General features: G+C 45.0%; 1 protein-coding gene across 2 annotated transcripts in view; it reads right to left on the minus strand.

Annotated features, from left to right (window-relative positions):
* Positions 1-21,528, minus strand: part of NMNAT3 (nicotinamide nucleotide adenylyltransferase 3) — a 103,403-nt gene that overhangs the window by 54,912 nt on the left and 26,963 nt on the right. Inside the window, exon 1 of one of the 2 annotated variants that reach the window (XM_012663851.1) lies at positions 10,189-10,284. The exons of the other annotated variant lie outside the window; for it this stretch is intronic. The gene's annotated coding sequence lies outside the window, so the exon portion shown is untranslated. Of the gene's footprint in view, positions 1-10,188; positions 10,285-21,528 lie in introns of those variants that run through there. 2 annotated transcript variants of the gene reach the window in all.

Below are 21,528 nucleotides of genomic sequence, written 5' to 3' on the forward strand. Positions count from 1 at the left end.
ACACACACATCTGTATACACCTATAAGTAATTTTTTTCTGACATGTTTGCAAGTTATAGATATAATACCACTTTAACTACTTCAGTATATATTTTCTAAGAACAAAGATATTTTCTTTCACAATTGAAAAATGACAATTAAAATCAGGAAATCAATATTGTTTCAGAACTACTGTCTAATCTACAGACCATATTCTGATTTTACCTGTTGTCCTTTATCTGGGCCTGAGTATTTTGAGAAGGCACAGCCTGCCCTCTTGTCCTCTCCACTCTGTTGCTTCCAGCACCAGGTAAGTTAACGGCGAGGACATAGCCTGGGCTCCAGGGCAGGCTGGCAGGCGCGGTTCTCCTGCCTCTGAGATGCTGCCTTCCCCAGGGTGGTGAAGAGCTCCACTGGAGGTGGGCCTGGCCTGACTGCTTATTCTGCCTCTCTCTCGCTGTGAGACCTAGGGCAAGTCACAGCCCCTCTCTGAGCTGCAGCTTCCTCATCTACAAGGTGAGGTAATGGTACTTCCTCTTGTAAGGTTGTAGGGGGGACAGATGAGTTACGTATGGAAAGTATCTGGTGCATAAGTATGGAAAGTATCAGCCGCATTTAGTAATCACTGTGGCCGTGCTTGCTGCTGATGACAATGGTAAAAGAGATGGTGCTGCTGCTGCCCTGACGAGGGAGGGGGAGGACAAAGGCGATGGCAGTGTGCCTGCAGCAGGCAGTGTTTAAGATGGTTCCCAATGGCCCTCCTTGTATTCACCTCTAATCCCTTCCCCTTGCGTAGGGCTGGACCGGGTAACTTGCTTCTGATGAATACCACAAAAGTAGTGGGATGCCGTTTCCAAGACGAGGTTACAAAAGGTCCCTGGCTCCCTCTTGCTCACTGTGATGGGGCCAGCTGCCACGTTGTGAGCGGCTCCATGGAAAGGCCCATGGCCAAGGAACTGGGGGAGATGCCTGGTGGCCACCAGCCCATGAGGAACTGAGCCCCTCAGTCCAACAGCCATGAGGAATTGAGTCTGCCAACAACTATGTGCGTCGTGTGGAAGTGAACCTTTCCCCAATCAGGTTTTCGGTTGAGACCACAGCCCTGTGAACACCCTGGCTGGGCTTTATAAGAGACTCTGAGCCAGAAGATGTAGTTAAGTTATACCTGGATTCCTGACCCACAGAAACTGTGAGATAATAAATAAAAATAACGAATGTATTGTTTTAAGCTGCTACATTTTGGGGTAGTTTGTTATGCAGCGATTACGAATACAGCGACCAACGGGAGGACAGCATTCACTTCCTTATTTCTTGCAGCTATGGTGTCTTTGGCTGCAATCCCACCATTCTGGGGGTAACACGGAGAGTTCTCCGTCACTGAACCTGGGACCCTCTTTGTATCTAAGGAAAGTAATTTAACCTGGCCCTATTGTCTACTTCTCCAGGCTTTAATCCAGCCTCCTACTTTATACTCTAGCAACAATGAACTATTTGTCAGTGGTCCCTTTGTGAGAGCTTCCTGGCTTCCTCCTTCAAGTTTCTGTACATGCTATTTTGGTTTCCTCCAACCAGAACACCCTGAGCAGACTCCAATCTGTTAAGACTCAACTCAGATGATCGCGTTATTTATGACTTTTATCACTCTTTATTGACTACCTACTAGGTGCTAGATACTAGGTACTTCTATCAATTAGGGATGCATTGGCTGCCAGTCCCAGAAGCCTAACCTCAGTGGCCTAAACAAATAGAGGTTCACTTGTTTCTCGCATGAAAAAAAGTCTAGAAGTAGGCAGCTGATGGCATTAGATCATGGGTTCAATCACCTGCAATTCTCTTGGTCACAAAATTGCTACTGCAGCTACAGCGATCATGACCTCAATCAAGGCAAGGACGAGGAGCAAGGAGCTGTACCAGGCTGGCTGTTCCTCTTAATCAAGAACACAAGAGCTTTTTCGGTACCCCCCTGTAGACTTTGCTTCTGTCTCATTGGCCAGAACTAGGTCACATAACCACTCTAGCTGTGGGAGAGGCTCGAGAGGCACGCATTTAGCTTCACAATATCTCCAGTGGGAACAGCAAGGGAAAGGGGCCTGGGAACTGGATTAGCTAGTCCACAGTGGTTGCCATGGAGTTGGGGCTACCACTGTCTGGGAGCTGGGAGTGTGGAGGCTGCTGAGATGGCTTCTCTGACACCTAGCTTGAGTTAGCTTATCTGACTTCCCTTTAGCAGATCAAATGCCACATTCTATTAAAAAAAACCTGATCAGGTATCTTTCCTACCCACCAGACAGTAAAACCTTTAAGAGCAGGACTGGTGTTTTCTTTATCTTTGGATCTCAGCTGCAAGCACAGAGGCTGGCCCAGAGCAGGGCTCAGTGAAGACTGGCACAGGGCACTCGCCGGCTGGAGAGCAGACCTGGCCCCGGGTAGCGGCAAGGCCCACTGCACCTCCTACTGCACACAGAGTTGTTCTGGATGTATTACGAGCTACAGTGTGAAGAGGAAAAGCTCTCAGCTGAGGCAGTCTTGGTCTCTCCAAGCTTCCTTTGAGGCCACAGGAACACTCGCTCCTGCGTGGGAAAAAAGCAGTCAACAGGCTGCTGCTAGCTTCTTCCCAGGGAGGTTGGCTGGTTTAATGAGACATTATTTGCAAAATGTGCCGAGCTATTTATTCACAAGAGCAGCCTCATGATGAGTGTATTTGAAGAGGGTGGCTGTTTTTCGCAACTATTATGAAGCCTTTCAAAACTGTATTTCATTTTGACAAAATATAAATTGTTAGGGCTATTAAAGCATGTAACTGCAGCGTCTCTGGTAACCTGAGGTTTTGACCCATTTTTTCCAAAAGTTCCCAGAAACTGTAAATTAGAACATTTGTTTGAACAGTAGAGTCAACTGCAATGAAGTATGATGCTGGAAAGGAGAATAAATGACCTTTACTAAGTACCTCTCTTTCTTTTTCTTTCCTTGCCATGGGCACACTGAGCCACACTGCTCTAGTGGTGACTGTGCCCTGTCTGGGCCACATCTCAGGCTGGAGGACACAGCGAATGCACATTCCCAGGCACAGTACCAAGGTCAGCGTGCTCCTGCACCATCTGCATACTCTAGCTTGCTTCAACTAAACACCCTTTCAACCCCAACCTAGAGATACACAATGACAAGGTTGAAATGGACTAACTCCAGAGGTCCACCAGGAGAATAAATGGCTCTGATTTGAATGCAGACCTCTCAGACACAAGGCAAGTGCATGCCATAAAAGTGACCCTTCTGCTCTTATCATCTAATAATATCTAGCGAGATGAAGCAAGTGAGAGAGACTTTCGCTGTTGGGAAAGGCTTCTCATCGACAGGCATTTAATGGAGGCCCACAGAGCGAGCAGTAACTGCTGCTGCAGGATTAACCAGTTGAGAAGGTGGCATGTGGGCTTCTCGGAATTTATCGTTAAACTGGAGCCAAGGCAAACGGGTTCCACTCCGGCACCCGCCCTCTCCAGCTCACCGCCTCCCACTTCCCAGGCACCTGGATAGCTCTTCATCCTGCTCCTCAAACACCACACGCGGCTTCTGTAACGTGGTTGTGCCCACCTGAAACACTCTCATCACCTTGATCTGCCTTCATGGTCTCTCCTTGGAATATTTACCCTTCCCCACGATGCTAACACTGTGCCTGTCACACATTTTATCACTTTTGTCTTTCATTGACGCAGCCCTGTCATTGCTTTTTTTCCCATGTTTCTCTTCCTCAAGTAGAAGGTAAACTCCTAGAGGGTGGTTTTTTTATTCATCTGGGTCCTCTCACCTTCTAGCACTGTGTCTAGTACATAAGAGGTGCTCAGGAAATGTGTGGAATGAACGAGAGTGAGTGACTGTTTCTGACCAAGTATTTTTGTCAGACGTCTACCTCCTCTCTGCTTCTGTCCCAAACAGTCAACGGACTGGGCCTCGCAGAGACGTAAAGTGACCTTTCCAGCTTCCTGGAGGCACTAAGACCACTCCCCCAAGCCCCATTCCACCCGACTCAATCTGGAATCAACGGAGACACCCCCTCCCTGTTGTGTCCTCTTCAAGACTGTGATTCTATCAACAGGGATATACTGAGGTCACCCCTCTGCTCTGGAGACCTGGATGGCTGCATCTTTGTTAGGACAGAGCCCAGCCGATTCCTCCCAGGTCCCACCTCCCACGCACTGCCCTGCCCTTTTGAAGATGCATCGCTACACTGGTTTTCAGAGACCATCCAGTGTCTCCCAACAGCCAGGCCTCCGGGGTGGGCCCTGCCCTCCATCTACCCACTGGCAACTGTTTACTAAGCATCTACTATAGGCCAGGCCCTCTGCCGGGCACTGGGACACAGTGGGAGGCAAAGCAGATGTGGGCCTGTCCTCACAGAGCTTCCAGTCACCTACGTGAAGGGCGATTCAGCACGCAATAGCCACCAGGGCAAGGGCTCAGGGCTTAACTTCACTGCAAGAGGCTCAACAACGGTCCCCGAAGATGGCCACCTCCTAATCCTTGGAACCCGCGAATATATTATGGTACATGGCGAAAGGGACTGTGCAGATGTGATTAAATAAAGAATCTTGAAGTGGGGAGGGTAGCCTGGATTATCCAGTTTTATCAGGAGAGTGCTCACAGGAGGGAGGCAAGAGGGCCAGATACGTAAAGAAATATGGAGGAAGCAGCAGTTGGAGTGGAGGGAAGGTGCTAGGAAGAGGCTATGAGCCAAGCAATGAAAGAGGCCTCTAGATGCTAGAAAAGGCCAGAAAAGGCAGGGAAAGGATAGTCTCTAGAGCCTCCAGAAGGAACGCAGGCCTGCCCACACCTTCCTTTCCAACTTCTGACCTCCGGGACTTTAAGACAATCAGTCTGTGTTGTTTTAAGCCACACATTAGTTTCCTACGGCTGTTGTGATTTGTTACAGCAGCCACAGGAAACTGAGACACTCGCCTACTTAGAGCCAGGCTGTCAGAAGTGACCTTTGAGTTGGGGCAGGAAGGGAATAGGAATAGGGACTGGAGGATAGTGAGCCTGTGTCAGGCACAGGGAACAGCACGGCAACGGCCTAGAAACCACCACAACAAAACGGCTTAAGGGGGGAATGAGCTAACAGGTGTAAGCTGGTGTGTGAGTGGCTCAGGATGAAGCTGCAGAGTGTGGAAGGCGCATACGGGGCCTGTGGAATTTAGATATTATCCTATGGGCAAGAAGGAGCTTCGAAGGATTTTAAACAGGGGCGTGACTTCCTCAGATTTCTGTTTCAGAAAGAGCACTGAAGTGCTCCCAGGATGTGCATCAGGAAGCCTCAGGATGGCAGGAAAGCCTCAGGAAGGCCAGCTGCCCCCGGGCTCTTCTGCCCGGCAAAGGCCAGGCGGTCCCCAGCTTCTTGGGCGATGGCCTTTTCTGCTGCTCACCTCTCACCTCATCACCAAGTAATGTGATGCTGGCCAATGCCCCATGTGTACTAAATTCCAACTCAGCGTGCGCCCCTCGGCCCATTTGTCACGGGCAGTCACAGAGGCACAGGAAGCAAGACGAGCCAGAAAGTTAAGTGCCGTCACCGCGGATGTAATGTGCTAATGCTCACCGCTTGGGAGGCAGTCAATTTACCTTTCCTTGCGGTGAGCGCCTCTAACGGGCCCAGGCCCGGGAAAGTGGCTGCAAACATCCCTGTTTATTATAGACATAAAGCAGATGGCTTCAGGCAGAATGGAAATGGATTCTACAAACATCTTTCATTACACAGACCTCTTGACCGGACTCCTCATCTTAAAGAAAACAGGAGACACGGTTTGTATGTGGGGTTGACGACCACATTTTTCAGGACTTGGGGAAATTATTTCCATCTGTGCAAGCGTGTCAGCTTCTCCAGGGCAATCAACCTTCATGCAAACTCTGGTACTTTTTCTTTTCAACTTTGCCGGATTCGCCCACTGTTGCTATGGGCACACAGTGCTGCTAAGAACAAAAGCAAAGCAACCCTTGTTTGTCGGTGTGAGGATCCTCTGCCAGCCAGCCCTTGGAGGAAACAAACATGTCAATTAAGCACTCGTCCTAATTGTGAGGCTCTCAGGAAACCAGGCAGCCTGCTCTTCAGTTTTGAGAACTTTCAAAAGATTTGAAGGAGCACAAGTAATGGGACGAGGTCTCTGTAAAGCCACACTCATGACTTTGGGATTGATTTCAATTGCTGCTGCAATAAGGTGGAGCAGATTAATGGCTACTGGGCTTGTTGAATGACAGGCTGTGCTAAAAACTTCACACACATTGATGCTAATTCTTTTAACACGCCTGGCGGGGTGCTTGCTTTCTGGTGAAGAGCCTAATCAACTTCCCTAAGCTCAGTGAGCCACACAGAAAATGGAGATAATTACATATATCTCTTAGAGCCCTCATGGAGGGTTTTAGAGTTGACCAATCTAGCACAGTACCTGGCCCAGAGGGGGATCTCCAGAAATATTAGCTCCTCTCTCTTTCCTTTCGTTATGTTTAAAACCTAATTCACCATTCCCTACACCTGCTTCCAGATGCTTGTTTATCTTGCTTGAAAAAGACTCCAGCATTTTTCTAGTCACCCGTAATCAAGACCTGGCAGCCTTTGGGCACACATTCAGCATCCTCCTGCCTGTGAGGCAGCTTGCTCAGACCCCCTTGGCCTGGGAGATGTCACCATGGAAGGGTGCTCCTGAGGAAGGCCAATCCCACAGACCACTGCCGTAGCCTTCCGTCTAGCTCCAACCATAACCAGGCAGCTGTAAGCATCACTTGTCCCTGGAATTAAGAGTCAATATTGAAAAACTACAGGAACAGGCAATCTAATGTTGTTCTGGTAGAAATAACATCTTTTGATGATGGAAAAAGAAATGTGCCCAAATCCCAGCTGACTTGCCAACTTGGAACAAAGAAAGCAGAAGAAGGGAGAGAAGACCAGAAGTGCCTGGGGTCTGCTATGAGAAATACAAAATAGTAGATCATTAAAAACACAACCTATTAATACCAGCTACTGGGCTAGTGCCTTGGAGATAAAAGGATAAATAAAATCTGTTCCTGTCCCCAAGGTTACAATCCTGCAGGAAGAACAAACATCGAGGACCTCTGGAAGGGCAGAGTCTGATGGTGACTTCTCAATATCTGTTCTCTCCTCTTCTGTAGTCATAGAATCTCTGTCCGTAGCTGGGCATACTGTTACCTTTCCCAGTGTCTTTGAAAATTGGGCACAGCCAGGTGACTAAGGTCTGGCCAGTGATCTTTGAAGAGAAGCGTTAGGAATAGAAGCTTTAGGAATAGAAGCATTAGAAGTTCCAGGAACTCTCCTGAAAAAGGAAAGGCATGCCTTTCTCCTCTCCTTCACCCTTGCTGCCTGGAATGTGACGGCTGGAGCATGGCAGCTGTATTACACCCGGAGGACAAGGACCAACTCCAGGTGTGACAAAGAATAGGCTAAGAGAAAATCAGGACCCTGATGACCCTGAAACTGTCATGCCAGCCCCAGACTACCTACCTCTAGCTTTCTTTTACCTGGAGAAGAAATAATCTTCTAAGCCACCATTATTTTCCATTTTTTCTGTTATAACAGCTAAACTTAATTCTAACTGATATACTGCTGTCTAATGAATGTTTGTTGAATTAGGATATAAAAAATAGAAAAGTATGTAAACTTTTAGAAGTTCTATTGTCCCAGTTAAACCTATTTTATATGCAGAAACTCAAATGGATATTGTTTGAAAGAGAAAACACACCTAAGAAAAAATTTAGCATAACTTAATTTTTTATATGAATTTTTCATGGGAGAAAAATTCCTTATTCAAGACCCAGGAAGGCTGAAATGTGCAGCAGCAAATCTGCTTTTCTATAGATCACAAAAACCAGACGCTGTCCTATCTACTTCCCCCCAAAACAGATTCATTACAGTTAGTTGTCAAACTCTGCTTTGAGTGGGCATTTGCCATATGGCTTGGCAGTTTAATGGTTTTCTGATACTTGACAAAAATGAAGCACAATTATTTTGCAAGGAGCTTGCATTCCTAGATGGGTCTTTTCCAAATAACAGCTGTGCCTCAAAATTGAGTTACTCAATTTGCAATTTGTGGACAAAATACTCAAACATTTACAAGTGAGCAAAACCTCAAATCACTTGGGCTATTTCCAGGCATCAGAGTTTATGAAGTTTTTAGCAATGTTATGAGTGTGCAGCTGTCAACAAGCTCAAGCCAACGTCTCTGAACCACCAGACCCTGCAGGCAGCAGTGATGTCCTACTTAACAACAGCCCATGTCGAGAGGACCACAAACCTATGGGAGAGAAAGAACATGAGAGAGAGAAGCATTACCCCAAAGCCTATAGACTAAATACCTATTCCTCTCTTTCCATTCCCTTCCACATTTGTGTAGACGACGCACACATCTACAGTTCTCGTCTTGACCTTGCTCATGGGCTCCTACAGATCCACAGACGTCCACCTGGCACTGGCATGATAACAAGACATGGAATCAAAGCCAATGGGCACCTCCTAACGGAGTGCTTCAGTCAGGAGAAGCCAGGTGAGCTACACTAACTTAACTTAGTGGCCTAAAACAATAAAGGTTTATTTTATGTTCATAATATACACTCATTCCACGTTGGTTGGGGGCTCTACTCTGTGTCATCTTTGTCCTTCAATCCAGGATTCAAGATGATAGATCAACCACTCTCTGGAATATAGTCAATCACCACAGCAGAGAAAAAGAAAGTTCTGGAAGCTCCCTCACTAGCAATTTTATGCTTGGCACCGAATTGGCACATCACTTCCACAGACCCCGCCAACTACAGTGAGCTAGACAGTACAATTGGACTTTGTGTGCTGAAGGTAGAGAGCCAGAAATATTTGTGAATATCCTTCTGCTTACTACGGTGACCAACCAATCTGAGCCTCAGTGGCCCATATGGAACAGGGAGATGATCACATACACCTCCTAGGATTGTCATAAAGGTTATCTGAGTTGACCCATACAGAGCACTCAGAATAGTGCCTGGCTCATAGGAGGTTCCTCCAGAAATATGAGCTCCTTTCCTTTCCCTGTGTTCCAAAGGTAATTCACTGTCTCCTACACCTGCTTTTGGTTGTCTGTACCTTTTATCTGAAAAACACTCTGGCCATTTTCTAGTTACCCATGATCAAAACCTGCTAGGCAGCTAGGATGTCTCCTCATCCTCAGACCCCTCTCAGCCCAATACAATTAGCCTCCAAGTACAGCCAATGTTCCTCGCATAAAGACTTCACTTTCCACCACTACCGAGACCTACCTACTGTATGCAGGATTTAATTACCTTATTGTATCAATTATTGGGTTTTTAAAAATTGCAAACAAGAGAAACAAACTCTGGTTATCTTGGTCCCCCTCCCAACCAAAGGCAAAGCAGAAGGAGCATGCAGCGTTATCAGAAGTCTACCAGGCCATCTCACAGAATAAAGGAAGAGCTAAACATGACATCTCAGGGTGGACAAGACAGGACAATGCCATGGTCTCAGCATGGACAGGGTCTCATGGTGCAGACATGGTCGCTGGGGTTCACACCAGTGTACAATGCTGTTCCTAGAGAGGGGCAATTGATGTGGGTTGGACAACCCCTACCCCCATCCCAGTGAAGGCTCCCACACTTGTTAAGGTGACAGAAACTCTGAATTCTTTCCCTATCATCAATTTGGCCCCAATCCAATCTATTCTCAATGTGCTAAGCAGATTAACTATCCTAAAGCCTGGGTTCAATCACTCGAACTAATGTGATAAACTATTTATTGAGTGTTTACCATGCACCAAGCATTGTATAAAATCTGGGCCCTTATGCCAACCCAATGATAACCCACTCTACCTCTCCTACTTGTCTCCCAACCACCCTCTCTATGCCCTGCATGCACTCCATATCCTCACCAAGCTGGGATCACCTACTGTTCTCTCATGTGTCTGCTCAGTGTTCCTGCTTCTTGAGCCTCTGTTTATGTCATTTCCTAGTGCTGAAATATTCTCTTCCACGCCACCTTTCCTGTGTGGCTTCCCTGGTGGCCCACTTGGAAGTCAGTGCTCCCTCCTCTGATCTCTTGAAGGTGACACGTTGTCTATTCTCTACTTTTGAGCCCCCACTCTTTTCTTGCCCAACACACTGTCAATCCCCGAGGGCAGGGGTCCCATGGGGTCTAACGCGAAGTGGAGAATGAATATGAGGAATATTTACCTTATGTATCGGGGACAAGGAAAAAGTGAAAAGCAGATCGAAATGGGAGCCAGGGAGCAACAGGCGCTTCATGGCAGGGTCCAGGCTGAAGTAGGTCAAAGTAGCTGAGGAAGAAATATCTCCTAAATCAAAATAGCAGAGCCCCAGGCTTGGTCATCCTCCCATCCCCATTCTTGCTTTCAACAGCTGGCACCTCTGGTTTGCCCAGTTTGCTTTATCCCTTGAAAGTTCCTGCCTCCCAATATGGGGTATCAGTTCTCTTCTGAACTTAAATTTTGTTCTTGCCCCCGAAATTGTCTGCTGCCTTGGCTGGACCCCACCCAAGGACCATGATTCCTGATTCCCACCTCAGAGGCATCGTTTGATTCCTCTGTCCTCTCCCTGCCTCTGCCCTGCCTAACCTGGGGTCGATGCCCAAGGCCCCCACTCCAGTCCAGCAGCGGGCAATATGCCGTGTTTAGTGTTGAGAGAACAGCCCCCACCCTCTACAGCCCAAAGAACTTTCCTGTGTGGCAGCAAAATGCAGAAACAACCATTCATAATGGCAGCAGGAGATAGCACCATGGCCCTTTAGCACCCAAACCACAAAACTGGCAGCCATGTGGGCTCTTCCCTCTTCCTCGCCTTGACAGCCTGTCAGTGACACCTCTGCAGTATCGTTCTTATCCACCCCTCTCTCAAACTCCACAGTCACTGCCTTAGATTGGGGATGACTGCCCCTGAATGCGCTCTTAACCTGTCTCCTGTTTCCAGTCTTACCTTCTCTGATCCATCCTCCACACAGCTGCCCAAGGAATCTTTATAACGCGCGCATCAACATGTTCATTCCCTGATCCTCTTCCCCACCAGTCGCATTCTGGATAATCCTGAAACTCTTTGGTGCGTCATCCACAACCCTTTATCTGGTCATCACCTGTTGTCCCAGAGTCATTACTGAGCCTCCCACCCCCTCTCCATGTCTGTTCCATCGAACCACTTTTCATCCTCTCCTAAGCACTGTGCTCCCTCTCATCCATTTACGATGAGAGTTTATCCACTTATGGGCTACATCACTTAGAAGTCACCTCCTCCAGAAAGCTTCTCCATGCCCATTCCTCCCAAGCTATGTTGGGGTCCCCTCCTCTGGCCTTCCACATCCCCTTGGGCCCTTCTCTCATATCTAATCCCATTCTACTTTACTCTCTTGTCCACTGTCTATCTACCCTACTGGACAATGAGCTCTTTGAGGGCAGAGGATATGTTTTATTTTCTGTATCCTCAGCTTCAAGCACAGAGCCTTGCACGCAGTAGGTGTAAAACGTATATGTGGAATAATCAAATTAAACGTATGATGAGTTCAAGACAAGGACAATGTTGGGAGGCAATTCTTCATAGGTTGTTCATGTTTCTGCATGTCTTTCAAGCAAGGAATCGGCTGCTCATTGTTTTGAATTATCTTTCAAAGATATTTGTACAGCCAACAGCAGCCCTGGAAGACAGAGATATTGTCGTCTGCTGGGGCAAAGGCAGGCTTAGTTACTGTCAGCACAACAAAGATGATATCTCTCTTTGGAGCAAGGAGAGGCATGTTTACTGCCCTGATGAAATATCTGGGTTCCCTAGGCACAGAGTTCCTCTCCTGTAACAAAATCCACTGCCTGTGTGAGTGCCACCTGACTCTCCTTACTTCACCCTGTGGAAACTGTGGCTCGGGGAAGTGGCACAAGAAGATGCTGACATCTGGCTTCTGTTGTTGCTGTGAGTAATGAATTCCTTTGTCTCTGACCCAGGAGCCTCCATGTCTTCTGCCAGCATCCATGAAGCTGTGGCAGGCTAACTCGTCAGACCCTTTACAGTTCTCGACAGACATGAGAGTCAATTGTGTACTGCCCTGGTGACCCAGGAAATACCACAGAGGGAGGGACAATTGAGAAAGATGTCGAGAAGATATTAGAGGCCATGAGGCCCTGACCACACTTCTTCCAAGCATAATAAAATTCTTTTATTTTGTCAGAAAGAAACTCAGATAAAAATGATTGTCTACAACTGCAGCTCAGCTGTCCTCACATCGAGGGACCAGGGGAACCCCTTTCCCAGCGAGGACAGTGCATGGTGGGACTGGGGGGTGGAGGGCAGGACAGGTTGCCTGGAGCTGTGCTTGCATAAGGCTCCTCGGTCCCCTCTAGTAGAAATGGTAACATGACCATCAGTAGGGATGGTGGGTTCCAGACAACAGAATGAAGTCAAACAGAAGGGGCTAGTGGCGCAGTGTCTGCCCTGTGATGCCTGTTCTGTGCCTCGATGGACAGAAGCAGCCTAATGGGGAACGGAACTCAGGAGGTCAGCCAGGCTCCTTTCTGGTTTTGAGGAATGAAGATTATGACAAAGGAGAAAGAAAAACTGCTGAGGAATATAGGGTGACAGCTGTCTCTCCTATGCTACTGTCAGCCTGGTCCCTAAGATCTCAAATCCCCTTGGACTGAATTTTAGGGCCAGATCTAAAATGTAATCTAAAAATTCTAACAAAAAGGTCCACTTTGTTTCAGCTTGCTTATTCATTCATTCACTCAAAAAGAAAATAAGTTATCATTGCTACCAAGTTCCACAAGGCAATGGGAGGGTAATAGGGAGATCCTGAAACACCTGGGAGGGTGGAAACTTGGCCAGGCTCTCCATGAAGACAGAGCAGACCAGTGGAGACGCAGTGAATCACAGTAGAGCGTATGCAGGCAAGAGCCCTGATGCTCCAGGATAGCTGTTCACCTGAGAATTTCCCTGGGCACATAACATAACCAAGATCAGCTCATGCAATATAATTTCCTCTAGAAACTATAAGCCAAGCAGCCCATCTTCCCTTCTTTATTGAGCTGTGAGCAGACTGCCACAGTGATGAGAAGAAAATCTGGGCAGTGATCTATGAGTAGACCTGAGCCAGGTTTGGGGCTGGATTAATTAAAAATTTTAACTGAGTTTATCCAATATATATTTAATAGTATGCATAATTGCTATTGTGTTGGCTGCAAATTAGGGCAGAACGGTGGGCAGATCATAGTAACAACTGTAATCTATGATTTTTAAACAGACAAACTTAATTTTGTTTCTTCCCTCAGTTATTGCTTCAGAATCTATAAGTACGACTGGCAGAACAGGCTCTATGCCTGTCCCTACTGAAGCCTATGTACAGGTGAACGTTTCTTGTGTACACAAAGATATGTACACTCAGGCAGTGACAGGCATGAAGCACTTATTCTGCCCTTGGACTAAGACTGCTTGCACTTCCCTTTGGGGGACCTCTGGAATGGAAAAGCTTGGCATTCACAAGCTAGGTGACCTTGAGCAAACCCTTTAGTCCTTTCTAAAATGAGGATAACCCAACACGCACCTATGGGGGTTCTGTGAAGATGAACTAAAAGACACCTGAGGACTGTGCCTCCTATACCTCGTTAAGGGGAGGAGAAAGCTTTCCGTTGTACAGTCAGGGAGTTGGATTTACCTGTGCTATCCGTGTCAAGACACTACTGTTCATGACAGATTTCGCCCGTCCCCACAAGAGCAGGCCAAATGAAGCCATTGTCTGCCGGAGGGCATCCAGCCGCACACAGCACAGAGTGGGGATTCAATGGAGCCAGCGTTCCAGCTGACTTGCACCTGGGTTGGGGCAGTCTAAGAAGCCTGACACGTCTGCCAGCAAGTTATACACAGTGCTTCCTACAAAGTGAGAACTTGTTGACTTTCCTTACTATGTATGAATTTAAAAACTAACAAAGAGTTAATTTGCTTGTATGACTACTGAAGAACTAATGCATTTTTCTGCCATGCTTTGGCCAATGGCTCTTTTTATTAGGCCACTGTGATTCATGGCAATGTACAAGTGTGCACAGCACAAGCACAGCGTTCCCTGCAGTTGGAGCAGACGGCCTCCCAGAGGTTCGGGACAGGAGGGGCTGGCTCCAGAGCAGCAGGCAGATCCCCAGGCCTCCAGGTCAATGGGCAGAGCTAGAGTCCAGGCAGGCCAGGGGAACTGAAGAGTATCCCATGCTCAGAGGTGGGGCTAAAGCCCAGGGCAGACATCTGGAGGTACCAGCTCCAAGACCAACACAGTAAAGCTCTAACCCACAGGCATCCAACTCATGTGAATTCACCTGAATGTGCTGGCCTTGCTAAATCAATAAAACAATAATTTAAGTATAAAATAAAATGTAGGCTGGCATGAAATGATTTAGGCTGTCTTCCATGAGCAGATGTTCCAGAGGTAGTGTGATGTAGCAGAGGAAAATCTGTTGGTCCTTCCTGCAGCACAGCGATTCCTTTTCTCCTGGCTAACACACCCCGATTTTGTTCCACTTTAGGGACAAGGAGGAACACAGCATCACATCCACCATGGTTGTCCCAAGCCCTTTGCCAGTGATTGGTCAGGCGTGGGCATGTGACCCAGTTCTGGCCAATGAGATGCAAGAGGAAGTGCCTGGAGACCTATGGAAAGATTTTTCAGGTGATGAAAGAACACGACGTGAAGGCCCCTTTTCTGCCCCTTCCCTCCCTCTGTCCTGGACACTGGTGTAGGGATGTGATGCCTGGGGCTGCTGCAGCCCTCCTAAGACCATGAAGGGAAGGCCTGAAGAGCTGCATTAACCTTGTACAGTACTACCTTTCTCTAGACTTATTACTCTATGAAAAGCTAAAATATTTTTATGCTGAAGCTCCTGCTGGTCAAGTATTCAGTGACTCATGGCCCAAGTCATCCAAAGAGATACACCCCAGGAGGTCTAGGTTCTTGCCTTTCTCCCACAGTGTGTGCACTTCCTAATGGGATTCCAGAATATAAAGATAAGTACTTTCTGTACTTTCTGTGTCTCCTGAAATCAAGGCAGCTACTTCCTCCGAGTTGCAGTGAAGACAGACTGTACCTGTGCTTGAGGAAACCTTGCTGTGTGGGACCTAAGGAGGGATGGTATGTCCCAACGTGGCACTGCATTGGGAAGTTTTCAGGACTCGTGAATAAACATGATTTTTGTTGACACCATGACCTCATGACTTAACCCCAAGGGAAGCTGCCTCCTGACTGAGCCTATCAACAGACCCCTCTGAATTGCATTCAGTGTCCCCATGGGCACCATCGGGACCCTGCTGAGGGCAGCTCTGTGTCAAGTGGAACAGTCTCCACACTCTTGATGGCTCCCTACGGGCACTACCTTCAGTGTAGCCTCCTCACTCCAGCCCTCCAGAGGTGGGGCAGCCCTGACCGTGAACGCACCCTGCACTCTGTCACCTCCGAGCCTTAGCTCTTGCGGGGCCCTCTGGCCAGAATGCCCTTTCCACCCATTTCTACCTGTTAAAGTTTGCTCCCCCAATACCCAGCACATATTAGGGTGCCCATAAAGGGCTCTTTTAGTCAACAACAACAAAAATAAACAACCCAATTAAACAATGGGCAAAGGACTTGAGTAAATATTTCTCTAAAGACATCCAAAGGGCCAAGAAGCACACAAAAAGATCCCTAATCACTAGGAAATAAATGCAAATCAAAATCACAATGAGATACCACCTCACACCCACTAGAATGACTATTAACAAAAAAATAAAAAATAACAAGTGTTGCAAGGATATAGAGAAATGGGAACCCTTGTGCATTGTTGGTGGGAATGTAAAATGGTGCAGCTGCTGTGGAAAACAGTATGGTGGTCCCTCAAAAGAGTAAAAATAGCATTGCCATATGATTCACTTCTGGATATATAACCAAAAGGATTGAAAGCAGTGACACAAACAGATATTTATACACCCATGTTCACAGCAGCATTATTCACAACAGCCAGAAGGTGGAAGGAACCCAAGTATTCATTAACAGATGAATAGATAAACAAAATATATATTGTATGTATATAATGGAATAGTATGCAGTCTTAAAAAAGAAGGAAATTTTGACACATGCTACAACATTTGAGAACATTATGCTCAGTAAAATAAGCCAGTCATAAAAAGACAATATTGTATAATTCCACTTAAATGAGGTACCTAGAATAGTCAGATTCATAGAGACAGAAAGTAGAATGGTGGTACCAGGAGCAGAGAGGAGGGGCATAAACAATGACTGTTTAACGGTATAGAATTTTAGTTTTATAAGGTAAAATGAGTTCTGAAGACTGGTTGCACAACGTCAATGTACTTAACACTACTAAATTGTATACTCAAATATGGTTAAGATGATAAATTTTGTTATGTGTATTTTATCACAATTAAACATTTAAAATAAAAGCTCTCCTTTGTTAAGTCTTCTCTGATGTTAGTCTTCAAGTCCACTGCATTGCTTGTCAACCTCTGTCTTGATTCCTTGTTTTCTGTTCTATCAGGATTGTTTTTAGATTTACCCAGTTGCCTATACCAAGAAAATCACAGAGAAATAATGCCAGGGCCCTGATAGAACTACTCCTAAAGTCAATCCTACCTAGGGCATTTCAATTATGTGAGCCAACAAATACCCTTTTTATCATTACGCCAATTTGAGTTGGTGTGACACAACCCAAATCAACCTAATTGATAATACACCTGGTCTGAAATATCAGAACACTAAGAATAAAGAAAAGACCCTAGAGATTTCCAGAAAGTACATAGAAAAATGAATGAAAATAAGACTGGTATCTGACCTCTCATTTGCAACATTACATGCAAAAGACAATGAGCAACACCTGAATACTTCTGAGAGAAAATAACTTTAAATCTAGGCTATGAATTAAGTACGAAAATAGAATAAATACATTTTTAGATATGCAAGGACTCAACATTTACCTGTCAGAAATTCCTTCTTAAGTTCTTTGAGGATATGTTCCAGCAAAACAAGGAAGAAAAACAAAACAAAACAAAACGTAGAAGTAATCCAACCCAGGAGGATGGCGAAACTAGAATGAAAGTTGTCCAGGCTGGAGAGCAACAGCCTAGGCTAGAGCATGAAAATGTGGGGCTCCAAACAAAAAGGTGAATGCTGGAGAGGTTGGGTAAACTGAGGATATGGTGAGAACAACTCTCTCTCAACAATAATGACAACAAATCCAAGTAAAACAAAAAAGCTATATAAGTAACATGGTCCGAAAATAATGTAAATTAAAATGTGACTTAATTTCAAGACTTTGACAGAATATCAGAAAAGAAAATTCATTTGACCCTGACATTAGGAATTTCCCTTTTAGTGATCCAGGGCTACTTGACCCAGGAGCAAACATGCATGTGGTCATAATGATCTAAATTCTATTTAATGATGTTCAACTTTTAAAGTCAATCTAGTGGAAAGGCACAGAAGCCTTAATTGTGATTACAGAACACAAAGGTAATGTTAGCAGCATTGGCAATGTAAGAATAAAGCAACCAGAAGAGAAGTAGTTGGGGAAAGAATGATGGGAAGAAGGGGAGAAGTACTAATACTTTCCTCTTATCTATGGAAAGTCTAGATACTGATTAAAGTTGATGAACAAGAGTCACAGATTTAGTTGTGAATAACAAATACAGGGAAATAGTGCCTTAAATAAGATAAGGCTTAAACTTCTCTCCCATAAAATGAAGTTGGAAGGTAGGTAGTTTAGGGCTAGTATGGCAGCTCTGATGTCATCAATATCCCAGGATCTCTCTAGATGTTTTTTCTCTGTCATTCTTAGAACATGCCTTCTATCTACCCTCAAGCTTGTCTTATGGTCACATGATGGCTATTGCAGCTCCAGCCATCATATCTGTGTTTCAAGTTATAAGGAGAAAGAGGGGAGAAGGGCAAAAGAAACCTGCCTGTGGAGTAAGCCCTCTTTATAAGGAGTTTTCCTGAAGCCCCACCAAACAAATTCTGCTTACATCTCATTGGCCGGAACACAGGACAACTATCATAAGAAAAACTGAAAAGTGTAGTTTTTTTAGATGATACACTGCTGCTCTGAACAAAGTTGGGTTTGTTTCAATAAGTAACAGGGGAAAATAGCTATCTTGCCATCTGTGACTCAAGAGATAGAAGTATGTTATTTAAAGTAAAAAGGTAACCAATTAAAGGATAAAAATTATAACAGAACCACCAAAAATGAGAGAAAGGAGGAAGCGTAGGGTGTGGAGAGTATAAATACATTAAATCTTTACCTTTAATAATGGGACTCTGCGGCATAAAATTTAAAGCTTGGGAGCATTTAACCTCCAAAATAATTGAAAGACTCGAGAGGCTAAAGGAACTCGTCTTTGGGAAGTAGGGACAGAGCTGTGACTCTTCATTAAAATCCCTTCTGTATTATTCGTTTTTTTTTTTTTTTTTAAATCCATGTGCAGATATTATTTTGATTTTTTTAAAAGTCAGTATTTGTTATATTGGGAAGCAAGACACCACTATGTTCCCTTTATCTTTGGCAACCTGGTTCTGGAGTGGACATTTCAGTATGTTTTTTAATTCTATCACTGCCTTAGAAAGTGACAAAACCCAATCATAATCAGGCTTTCTTTATTTTACTTCTTTCAATTGATTTATCTTTTAAACTCTAGTCATTCACATTGACTTTTTTTTTTTTTTTATAAGCAGACAGACTCTGGCAGATGCATCACCCACTGTTTCTTGTGGGGCAGGTCTACCTATGCCCTGTCCTCTGTCTGAAACGAGGCAGCCAACATCTCCCCACATTCATTCCCCTGGGCCACTCCCATATGCCCGGGGAACTCTCTGCAGGGAAGTATGTTCCTGCCTGAGCAGACCTGCCTGGTCTGCACTCTCAAATCACTGTCCTCATGTCCCTATAATATATTAACAGGCAGTGGCCAAAGGGAGTTCTGCTGAAATAGGCAGTAGTCTGGGCCATTTTGGACTAAATCCTAGAATGCACACGATAATGCTGAGCGATGCAGTTTAATTTATGAGCATGTAGGTCTGCTGTGAAATTGGGAAATGGAAGTATAAGACATTAGCATTCACGTGGCAAGGGCAGGGCCAAGTCCAAAACTGTAACAGGCTTTTCGCAGGGAGGACTGCAGGGTTTGAAGGAGCAGACATACTCTGTCAGTTAAATGTGTGCTCGTGAACCTCACCTTTGTATTAAATATTTCAATGCTGTGAATTGTGTAAGCGGTATGCACTTCTCCTGGAGTCGTGCCCTTAATATTGCCCAACACCCTCCATTATTTTTAACAACAGTGGAACACCTGTATGCACATCTGGGCAGATTTAAAAAATGAACGTCATGGCTTGGGTGTGGTTTGATCTGCAAGAAGGAAGGTGTAACAGATGGCTTCTCAACTTTGTCCTAGCTAGGGCATACAAAATATCGTACAGCTAATTTAATATATTTCTAAATTAAAAAGGGAAGATAGGCATGTTTTTAATTTAAGTCATTGCAGTTGTGTGTGCAATTCATGCCATGCAGTCTCTGGCTTAAAAAGCTTGTAAGCCAGAGATTTTCTGTCTGACCTTGATTCTGCCACCTCACCTTTCTAACAAATTTTTCAACGCACAGAGCAAAATAACATCTATTTCTGCCTTCCTTATGAATAAAAATACATTCTTCCAAAGGGTTCAAAGGAATCATCAAGTGTGTCCCAGCAGTATATTAAAATATATTGGAAAGGAGGTTGAACAACTCCATCAAAGTAGGCTGAGTAATATCTCCCAAAGATACCAGGTCCTAATCCCTAGAACCTATAAAAATCACTTTGTTTGGATAAAGGGTCATTATAGATGTGATTAAGAATCTTGAGATGGGGAGGGGCTAAAGGCAATCACATGTAGCTTTATAAGAGAGAGAGAGAGGGAGATTTCACACACACACACACGGCCATATGAGGATGGACAGAAAGTTGAAGATGCTGCCTTTGCAGGTTGGGGTGATGCAGCCACCAGAAGGTAGAAGAAGCAAAGAACAGAGTCTTCCCTAGAACCTCTGAACAAATGAGGCCTTGCTGACATCTTCATTTTGGCCTAGCAATACTGATTTTAAACTTGTGGCCTCCAGAATTGTGAGAAAATAAATTTCTGTTGTTTTAAACTGCCAAGTGTGTGGTAATTTGTTACAGCAGCTACAGGAAACTAATATACTCATAGAGGTGCTGGAAGGAAGAGTTTTAGTTTATTCGAAAGCTCTCCCAAACATTCTATGGTTCTTTGATGGTATTTGGCAAAATCCAACTTCCTGCCTCCAGCGAGTGGGATAGGAGAGGGCTGAATGCAAGCACAGGTTAAGAAAAGCAGGCAGCCAAGTCCCAGCTCTAGGCAATGTTCCCTCCTGAAGCAGGAGGCTGAGGGCACGAGGAAAAAATGTTTAGTTTTTACAGCAAACATTTGAACAGATAAATGTGAAGTGGGTGGGGCAGACCAAGGATTTAAGAAACTTCCCATAAATTGACCTCATCGCTCAGATTGGGCTGTGCAGGTATGTCCATGTGTCAGGGAAGCACATCTTCAAACAAACACAGCATAATTGTTAGTTAACATGGCCAGATGCCTGCAAATAAATTTTATCAGGCTTTGCTCTGAAAGTTTATCTGCAATAGTGACAAATTAGAGATCCGAATGTCTACCAACAGGAGAATGATTAAATTCCATGTAATACTATGCAGTTGTTAAAAAGAGTAACATATTTCTACACATATGATGTGGAGGATTATTAATGAGTAAATATTGGGTAAAAATGCAAGCTGCAAACAGTATTATAATATTATCTCATATTTTTTAAACAAAGCAATCTATGTTGTAATCTACAGAAAGAATGTATACTATATATACACCTATGCAGGTTTATAAATTCACTGGATGGGTGCACATCAAACAGTCGCTACCTCTGTGGGAAGAAGTGACGTTGTTGGGGGAATGGCAGGAGAAGTGAACAGACTTGGGCTTTATTCATATTACTTTATATTAAATGCACTTTTCCCCTCAGCATGTACTTGTTCTGTAGTTCAAAGAAACAAAAAGAAGATGAAAATGCAACAAAAATATGCTACGAGAACCTTGTTTAGTATGATGTCTGGTAAACAGTGGAGACACTTAGTACTCAATGAAGGGCTGTGCAGCAGACAGACCTGTGGCCTCTGGAGGTTTTCTGTAACACGTTAATGGGGCAGGGCAGGGGGCAAAAAATCCTGGTTTTTACACCAAGTTCCCTGTTGATGCTGCCATGTTTGTATTTTCAAAAAGAAAAAAAAGACACAGTCAGTAGCCAAAGTCCCAGGCAAGTGTATCTTTTGTCTCTTTTACAAGAGTGGGGCAAAGTCATTATTCACTGACTCAGCGGTTTCCCAAAAAAGTCAAGGGATTTTGTCTTTTGAACACTTCTTCCTGAAAAATTCTATATAAGGATGTTTCCAAAGGCTGTTTTACTTCCTTGGAAAGGCAGTTTTCTCACCAGTGAGCAGACAGGT

This window comes from Propithecus coquereli, unplaced genomic scaffold (genome assembly GCF_000956105.1).
Source record: "Propithecus coquereli isolate 6110/MARCELLA unplaced genomic scaffold, Pcoq_1.0 Scaffold12, whole genome shotgun sequence".
NCBI classification, from domain to species: Eukaryota; Metazoa; Chordata; class Mammalia; order Primates; family Indriidae; genus Propithecus; species Propithecus coquereli.